The 8,765-nt window shown below is 43.3% G+C and overlaps 1 pseudogene; it reads left to right on the plus strand.

The window, feature by feature from the left end:
• Window positions 1-1,642: 1,642 nt before the first annotated feature.
• On the plus strand, window positions 1,643-2,638 carry LOC123490966 (annotated as a pseudogene).
• Window positions 2,639-8,765: the final 6,127 nt, after the last annotated feature.

Genomic DNA, 8,765 nt, shown 5'->3' on the forward strand with positions numbered 1-8,765 from the left:
TGAGGGTTAGTCTCAAACGATACCCTACTACAGGTCATAATATAGTGCATTGCATTTTACCAGATCACGTAGCACCATGATGTAGAGCACTGTTCTCTACCAGGAAGTTGCAAAAACTGTTGAGTTCTTAGATATATGCTCCTGAGACCCAGCAATTTTTGTCCTCTCTAGTGGACATTAGTTATTGGTCATTATCTCTGAGGCCATACAAACCACTGTATTACCGGTAAATGTGGAGGTGTGACCTTGGCAACGTTATCTTCCTGGTTCTTAAAAAAATGTCTACCATCAAAGTTGGCACATTTTATGGACATTTGAAAAGTGTTTGTAGTTATTAATTATATATATTTTTTCAAATTGTTTCTAGTAAGTAAATATCTTAGGAATAGTTAAGTGAGTTTTCAGGAATGTGTAATATTTTCACCTTAAATCAGAGTTTATCAAGAAATGTCCTCTGTAGTGGACAGCCTGATGCCGCCACTATGTGTTCCACCTACTCTACCCATTGACTGTAATGTAAATGTTTTCGTATTTATGTCCTAATGACCACTACAAAGGACAACTTTGCACTTTTCTTGGTAAGATGTTTTTTTCTTCTTCACAAAAGCACTTATGTTATGTAAAATAAAATATTACAAAAAAACTATTTTTTTCGGGTCTCAGCAGGATATGCATAGACGTATAATTTCTCATTTTCTATAGACGTACCGGTAAGTACCAGTAGGCACCACTTGATAATAGTCAGCACATCATAAAAAAAATGCCATGTCCCTTTGATCAATGTGTATCTACTGCCCTCTAGTGTTAACTTGAAGTCAGTGCGATAGATCAGGATAATATAATATGCCATTTAGCAGACGCTTTTATCCAAAGCGACTTACAGTCAGGTGCATACATTTTTTTTTGTGTGTGTATGGGTGGTCCCGGGGATCGAACCCACTACCTTGGCGTTACATGCGCCGTGCTCTACCAGCTGAGCTACAGAGGACCACTACAGGAGTTTCACTTTCACTTTTGGAGACGAAAGTAAAGATTATGATAACTACCCAAGATAGAAAAGCAGTGTTGTTTATTGGGAGCCAATAAAGCACAGTGGACAGAACAGGCAAGGTGTTGGGTAGAGCCAAGCACAAGATAGCGAGATCCTATTGGCTAATTTTAGGACGTATTTGCATTCCACTGGACTTCCTCTTATCACCATATTTGGTGGTGAGTGGAAGCCCGCACCAGATGCTTCAGATTTCTACCCCATGTGACCTATCTGGGTTTCCCCTTTCATCTGTGACCATTCCTGCCTTGCAGTGGAAGCACGTTATTTTATCCTCATTCTTCCTGCCTTTCCCCAAAGTCCATCTTGAAACTAGGTCCTTCTCAGTTGTGTTCTGTGTCCAAAGTGAAAGTTAAGAACTGACTGTAAACTTGAGTATCAGGCAGGGCAGAGTTTCAGTTGATCTTTGTTCCTTTCTCCCTTTATGTTTACATGGATAAATTGTCCCAATCCAACATGAACTTTCAAATGTTACTCTCTCACTCCAGCCCAGTCAGTGCCACAATATGACATACTTTAAACTATATTGTGATAAAGTTGACATACTTAAGAGAGTCTGTCTGTCTTTGATCTCAGGGTAAAGAGGTCATCATGATGACTGGGACAGGATGTTGGTGTGTGACTCTCCTGCTTCTCCTGCACAGAGCAGACTCTGGTACAGTACCCTCACATTCTGTTTGTGCTTGTGTATATGTGTGTGTGTGTGTGTGTGTGTGTGTGTGATAGTGTACATAATCCTGACCAGCACTTGTATATGATGATCTACATGATAGTTGTTGTGACACATCAGTACCTGAGTATGACTTGCACCAACATGTGTCTTTAGTGAGGCTTGTACAATCTGAATGGTTGATTCTCTCTCCAGAAAGGTTTGAGGCTGGTGATGACATCATTCTGCCCTGTTACATCAAACCCAACATCAGTGCTGAGGACATGACAGTTGACTGGTTCAGATTCAACCTCCCAGTCCATCAGTCAAACATTAGTGTCCATCTCTACCAAGACGGCAGAGACAAATACCATGATCAGATCCGCTCCTACGAGGGAAGGACATCATTGTTTAAAGAGTAACTGAAGAAGGGCAACACCTCTTTGAAACTAACCAGGGTACAAGGCACTGACGATGGACAGTACAAATGTCTTGTTGTGTCTAAGACCCATATGATGATGCCACCATTCAGGTCTACATAACAGGTTAATTTATTTTCCCATAAATACAACAACCCCACAGCGAAGTACATGATTCTGTTTCCAATCTCAGCAGTACTTCATCTCCAGTCTCCCTTTGTGTCTGTAGCTATAGGATCCAAGCCAGAGGTTTCCATTGAGGGACAGAAAGAAGGAGGGATGGGTCTGCTGTGTGTATCTAAAGGCTGGTTCCCTGAGCCTGAGTTGGAGTGGCTGGACAGTGAAGGGGTCACTCTGTCTGCTGGACCTTCAGAGACAGACAGGGACTATAAGGGGGTTCTACATAGTCAAACTAAAGACCATCGTAAGGAGACTGACACCAACCACTTTACCTGCAGACTCAGACAGAGGCAACTCAGTGAGCAATCAACAGAGACAGAGTTTCACATCTCTAGTGGTTGACAACATCATATATTGTTTAGCTGATATGAAACACTTTTAATGTTTTATATGCTTTTGTATTACAAAGGCTGAGTAATAATGAAACATAAATAGGACAATTGGATACAAGTTTGTCGACATTTTAAGAACACTAAAGTATTCTAATGTCAAAATGAAATGTTGGTTTTGTAGATCCAGCTTTATGCCTCCACCCCAAATGAATGGAAAACCAGGAAAACCAGGAAATGAGATGGTTCTCAAATGTTCCATTCATTTGGCATTGAGGCATATAGCTGGATCTACACAATTGATGTCATGGGATGTGGTTTCATTTTGACATTAGTCTGCATTTGAGGTCTGTAAAAGTTTGACAAATCATTCTTTATGAGTGAAATGTCCCTTCAATTTTATTATTTGGTAGCAGTGGTAAGCATGTCACTGATCTCAGTTGATTTGTGTCTTGCAGGTGAGCTGATCCTTGTTCACACAGACACATGGAGTGGCCTTTGCAGTGATTGTCTCTCTGAGCATTGTCCGTGTGGTCATGTTAGCTTTCACCATCTGGCGCTGGAATCGTTTGTCCAATGACTACGGTAATAGAAAACAATTAGAGTTTATTTGACTGAATGTAAATGTTTTACAGTGCAGTTTCCAGAGTGGCATACACAAGGAGTTGGGTACTAGAACCAAAAGCTTGCTAGTTCGATTCCCTGAGCCGACAAGGTGAAACAAATCAGTTGATCTACCCTTGAGCAAGGCACTTAACCCTAATTGCTCCAGGGTCGTCATCAATCTGATCCCTGGCCATGACCCCACTCTCCGAGAGTATCTCAGGGAGAGTTGGGATATGCAAAAAACACATTTCCATTTCACACCTCACACTCATACAGGTTAACCACTTGTACATGCAGTGAAACAGGACAAATATAAGAACCCCTCTATTTGACCTTTAGAATTAAAAAGCTGTGATGAGGTGTGAATGAAGGAGTCAGGCGCAGGAGGTAAAACACTGAAGTCCAGAGTTTATTACGTTTACATAAATAAAACGCTCCCAGCGTGAAAACGAAACTAATACAAAGGAAAATATTCCACCTTGGCAAGTACAAATAGAAGAGTAGCTCAACCGAGCTCCTCGCTCTCACAATAAACAATCACTCACAAAGACAAGGAGAACAGAGGGAACACTTATACACATACTAATTAGGGGAATGAGCACCAGGTGTGTGTGATTGACAAGTGGAGTGATGAGAATGGGATCGGCAGTAGTTAGTAAGCCGGTGACTGATGAACACCGAAACCTGCCCGAACAAGGAGGGGAGGCAGCCTCGGGCGGAAGTCGTGACAAAAGCAGACATTGGTCAGATACTGTACATGTGTATTTAAGGATTTGTATTTAAAAAAAATCTATGTGTAGGGCAAACCCATTTTTTATTTGAAACAACTTTCTCTACAAAAATGCTAGATTATTTAATATAAGGTTTCTTTAAATCACAGTGTGTGGTTTCTGAATCACGTCAGTGTAATTGGCTCCTTCATGGAAAGGACTTTGTCAAAAACATCTTGAGTAGGTCCTTTTGTGAACTGTTATCTATTTTCATGCCTCAGATGCATTCAAAGCTAAACACAGTCAAGAGCTAGGTAAGTAATGTCAAACATGCAGTTCTCCTCCATAAATGGAACTTTGTCAGAGAAAACACGGAGGTTCTTGTGTTCATTAAGGATGTTCTCTCTAATGTCTGTTTCTTTTTATGTCTGCAGTTTTTTTATTTTATTTTATTTCACCTTTATTTAACCAGGTAAACCAGTTGAGAACAAGTTCTCATTTACAACTGCGACCTGGCCAAGATAAAGCAAAGCAGTGCGATAAAAACAACAACACAGAGTTATATATGGGGTAAAACAAAACAAAAATCAAAAAAATACAACAGAAATACAATTAATATACAGTGTGCAAATTTAGCAAGTTATGGAGGTAAGGCAATAAAATAGGCTATAGTGCAAAATAATTACAATTTAGTATTAACACTGGAATGATGTGCAAGAGATGATGTGCAAATAGAGATACTGGGGTACAGATGAGCAAAATAAATAACAATATAGGGATGAGGTAGTTGGGCGGACTAATTTCAGATGGGCTGTGTACAGGTGCAGTGATCGGTAAGGTGCTCTGACAACTGATGCTTAAAGTTAGTGAGGGAGATAAGTGTCTCCAGCTTCAGAGATTTTTGCAATTTGTTCCAGTCATTGGCAGCAGAGAACTGGAAGGAATTGCGGCCAAAGGAGGTGTTGGCTTTGGGGATGACCAGTGAGATATACCCGCTGGAGCGCAGACTACGGGTGGGTGTTGCTATGGTGACCAATGAGCTAAGATAAGGCAGGGGATTTGCCTAGCAGTGATTTATAGATGGCCTGGAGCCAGTGGGTTTGGCGGCGAATATGTAGTGAGGACCAGCCAACAAGAGCGTACAGGTCACAGTGGTGGGGTATTATATGGGGCTTTGGAGACAAAACGGATGGCACTGTGATAGACAACATCCAATTTGCTGAGTAAAGTGTTGGAGGCTATTTTGTAAATGACATCGCGAAGTCAAGGATCGGTAGGATAGTCAGTTTTACGAGGGCATGTTTGCAGCATGAGTGAAGGAGGCTTTGTTGCGAAATAGGAAACCGATTCTAGATTTAACTTTGGATTGGAGATTCTTAATGTGAGTCTGGAAGGAGAGTTTACAGTCTAACCAGACACCTAGATATTTGTAGTTGTCCACGTACTCTAGGTCAGACCCGTCTAGAGTAGTGATTCTAGTCGGGTGGGCGGGTGCAAGCAGCGTTCGGTTGAAGAGGATGCATTTTTGTTTTACTAGTGTTTAAGAGCAGTTGGAGGCTACTGAAGGAGTGTTGTATGGAATTGAAGCTCGTTTGGAGGTTTGTTAACACAGTGTCCAATGAAGGGCCAGATGTATACAAAATGGTGTCGTCTGCGTAGAGGTGGATCTGAGAGTCACCAGCAGCAAGAAGCGACGTCATTGATATACACAGAGAAAAGAGTTGGCCCAAGATGAACCCTGTGGCACCCCATAGAGACTGCCATAGGTCCAGACAACAGGCCCTCCGATTTGACACATTGAACTCTATCTGAGAAGTAGTTGGTGAACCAGGCGAGGCAGTCATTTGAGAAACCAAGGCTATTTAGTCTGCCAATAAGAATGCGGTGGTTGACAGAGTCGAAAGCCTTGGCCAGGTCAATGAAACGGCTGCACAGTACTGTCTATTATCGATCGCGGTTATAATATCATTTAGGACCTTGAGCGTGGCTGAAGTGCACCCATGACCAGCTCGGAAACCGGATTGCATAGCGGAGAAGGTACGGTGGGATTCGAAATGGTTGGTGATCTGTTTGTTGACTTGGCTTTCAAAACTTTTTGAAAGGCAGGGCAGGATGGATATGGGTCTGTAACAGTTTGGATCTAGAGTGTCACCCCCTTTGAAGAGGGGGATGACCGCGGCAGCTTTCCAATCTCTGGGGATCTCAGGCGTTACGAAAGAGAGGTTGAACAGGCTAGTAATAGGGGTTGCGACAATTTCGGTGGCTAGTTTTAGAAAGAAAGGGTCCAGATTGTCTAGTCCAGATGATTTGTAGGGGGTCCAGATTTTGCAGCTCTTTTAGAACATCAGCTGTCTGGATTTGTGTGAAGGAGAAGCGGGGGGGCATGGGCAAGTTGCAGCGGAGGGTGCAGAGCTGGTGGCCGGGGTAGTGGTAGCCAGGTGGAAAGCATGGCCAGCCGTAGCAAAATGCTTGTTGAAATTCTCGATTATTGTAGATTTATCGGTGGTGATAGTGTTTCCCTAGCCTCAGTGCAGTGGGCAGCTGGGAGGAAGTGCTCTTATTTTCCATGGACTTTACAGTGTCCCAAAACTTTTTGGAGTTAGTGCTACAGGATGCAAATTTCTGTTTGAAAAAGTTAGCCTTTGCTTTCCTAACTGCTTGTGTATATTGGTTCCTAACTTCCCTGAAAGTTGCATATCACGGGGCTATTTGATGCTAATGCAGTACGCCACAGGATGTTTTTGTGCTGGTCAAGGGCAGTCAAGTCTGAGGAGAACCAGGGGCTATATCTGTTCTTAGTTCTGTATTTTTGAATGGGGCATGTCTATTTAAGATTGAGAGGAAATTACTTTTAAAGAACAACCAGGCATCCTCTACTGACGGAATGAGATCTATATCCATCCAGGATACCTGGGCCAGGTCAATTAGGAAGGCCTGCTCGCTGAAGTGTTTTTGGGAGCGTTTGACAGTGATGAGGGGTGGTCGTTTGACCGCGGACCCGTTACGGACGCAGGGGGGCAATAAGGCAGTGATCGCTGAGATCCTGGTTGAAGACAGCGGAGGTGTATTTAGAGGGTAAGTTAGTCAGGATGATATCTATGAGGGTACCCATGTTTACGGATTTAGGGTTGTACCTGGTAGGTTCGTTGATAATTTGCGTGAGGTTGAGGGCATCTAGCTTGGATTGTAGGATGGCTGGGGTATTAAGCATATCCCAATTTAGGTCACCACAGTACGAACTCTGAGGATAGATGGGGGGCAATCAATTCACATATGGTGTCCAGGGCACAGCTGGGGGCTGAGGGGGTCTGTAGCAAGCGGCAACAGTGAGAGATTTATTTCTGGAAAGGTGGATTTTTAGAAGTAAAAGCTCAAACTGTTTGGGCACAGACCTGGATAGCATGATGGAGGTCTGCAGGCTCTCTCTACAGTAGATTGCAACTCCACCCCCTTTGGCAGTTCTATCTAGACGGAAAATGTTATAGTTGGGGATGGAAATTTCAGAATTTTTGGTGGCCTTCCTAAGCCAGGATTCAGACACTGCTAGAACATCAGGGTTGGCGGAGTAGTGCTAACGCAGTGAATAACTCAAACTTAGGAAGGAGGCTTCTGATATTTATGTGCAGAAAACCAAGACTTTTACGGTTACAGAAGTCAACAAATGATAGCTCCTGGGGAGTAGGAGTGATACTGGGGGCTGCAGGGCCTGGGTTAGCCTCTACATCACCAGAGGAACAGGAGAGGACTAGAATAAGGATACGACTAAAGGCTTTAAGAACTGGTCTTCTAGTGCGTTGGGTACATAGAATAAAGGGGACAGTTCTCCGGGCGTTGTAGAAAAGATTCAGGGCATTATGTACAGAAAAGGATATGGAAGGATATGAGTACAGTTCAGGTAATCCTAAGTGTTGGGTAACAATGAAAGAGAGATAGCGTCATTGGAGGCATCGATTGAGCCGGTCTCGGCGTGTATGGGGGGAGGAACAAAGGAACTATATGAGACAGTTTGAGAGGGACTAGGGGTTCTACATTGAAATTGTATAAAAGAACTAACCCAAACAGCAATAGGCAAGGCATAATTGACATGGGAGAGAGGCATAAAGCAGTCACGTGTTATTAGAGAGAGCTAAGACACAACTGGAAATAGCGATAACGTTTGGGCTAAGACTAAACAGAATAAACAGGACAGAGTACCGTGTAAAGGAACAGTCCAGCAGGCATCAGCTGTGCAGCTGAGTGATCGTAAGGTCCAGTGAACAGCAATATGTGAGTCCGAGAGCAGTTCAAATTGGTGCTTCAGCACAGCTAGCAGGGAGCTAGCAGGCTAGCTCAAGGCTAACTGGTGCTTGCTATATGGCAATGGTAATGGTAATCAGCCAACAACAGGTTGCAGCTAGCTAGCTGGTTGTGATGATCCGCGCTAGGGTCCAGTGATTCCGGCAGAAAGTCCAATAAGCTATGGGTCGGATAGCACGCTGGGTCGATAGCACGCTGTGCAGACTGGCCGACGAATTGTCCAGGCTAGCTAGAGCTGGCTGGTGGATAGTGTAGGCCACGGACAGTGGTGAAGACGCTAACGGTAACTAATAGCAGGTAGCCAATTCAGATTGCGGCTACACACGTTTCAGCTACGGTTCTTGATGAAAGTTATAAAGAAATAATAGAATCCTTTCCATGTTGGGTGAGGCGGGTTGCAGGAGAGTATATTTAGTTAAAGAATGAAAGTAAAAAATTGAGAAATATAGACAAAAAAACAAGAAACGGGATATTTACACAGGGACGAAAAATAAAAGCGACCGTACTGCTCACGCCATCTTGGAACCA

Source organism: Coregonus clupeaformis, unplaced genomic scaffold (genome assembly GCF_020615455.1).
Source record: "Coregonus clupeaformis isolate EN_2021a unplaced genomic scaffold, ASM2061545v1 scaf5996, whole genome shotgun sequence".
NCBI lineage: Eukaryota > Metazoa > Chordata > Actinopteri > Salmoniformes > Salmonidae > Coregonus > Coregonus clupeaformis.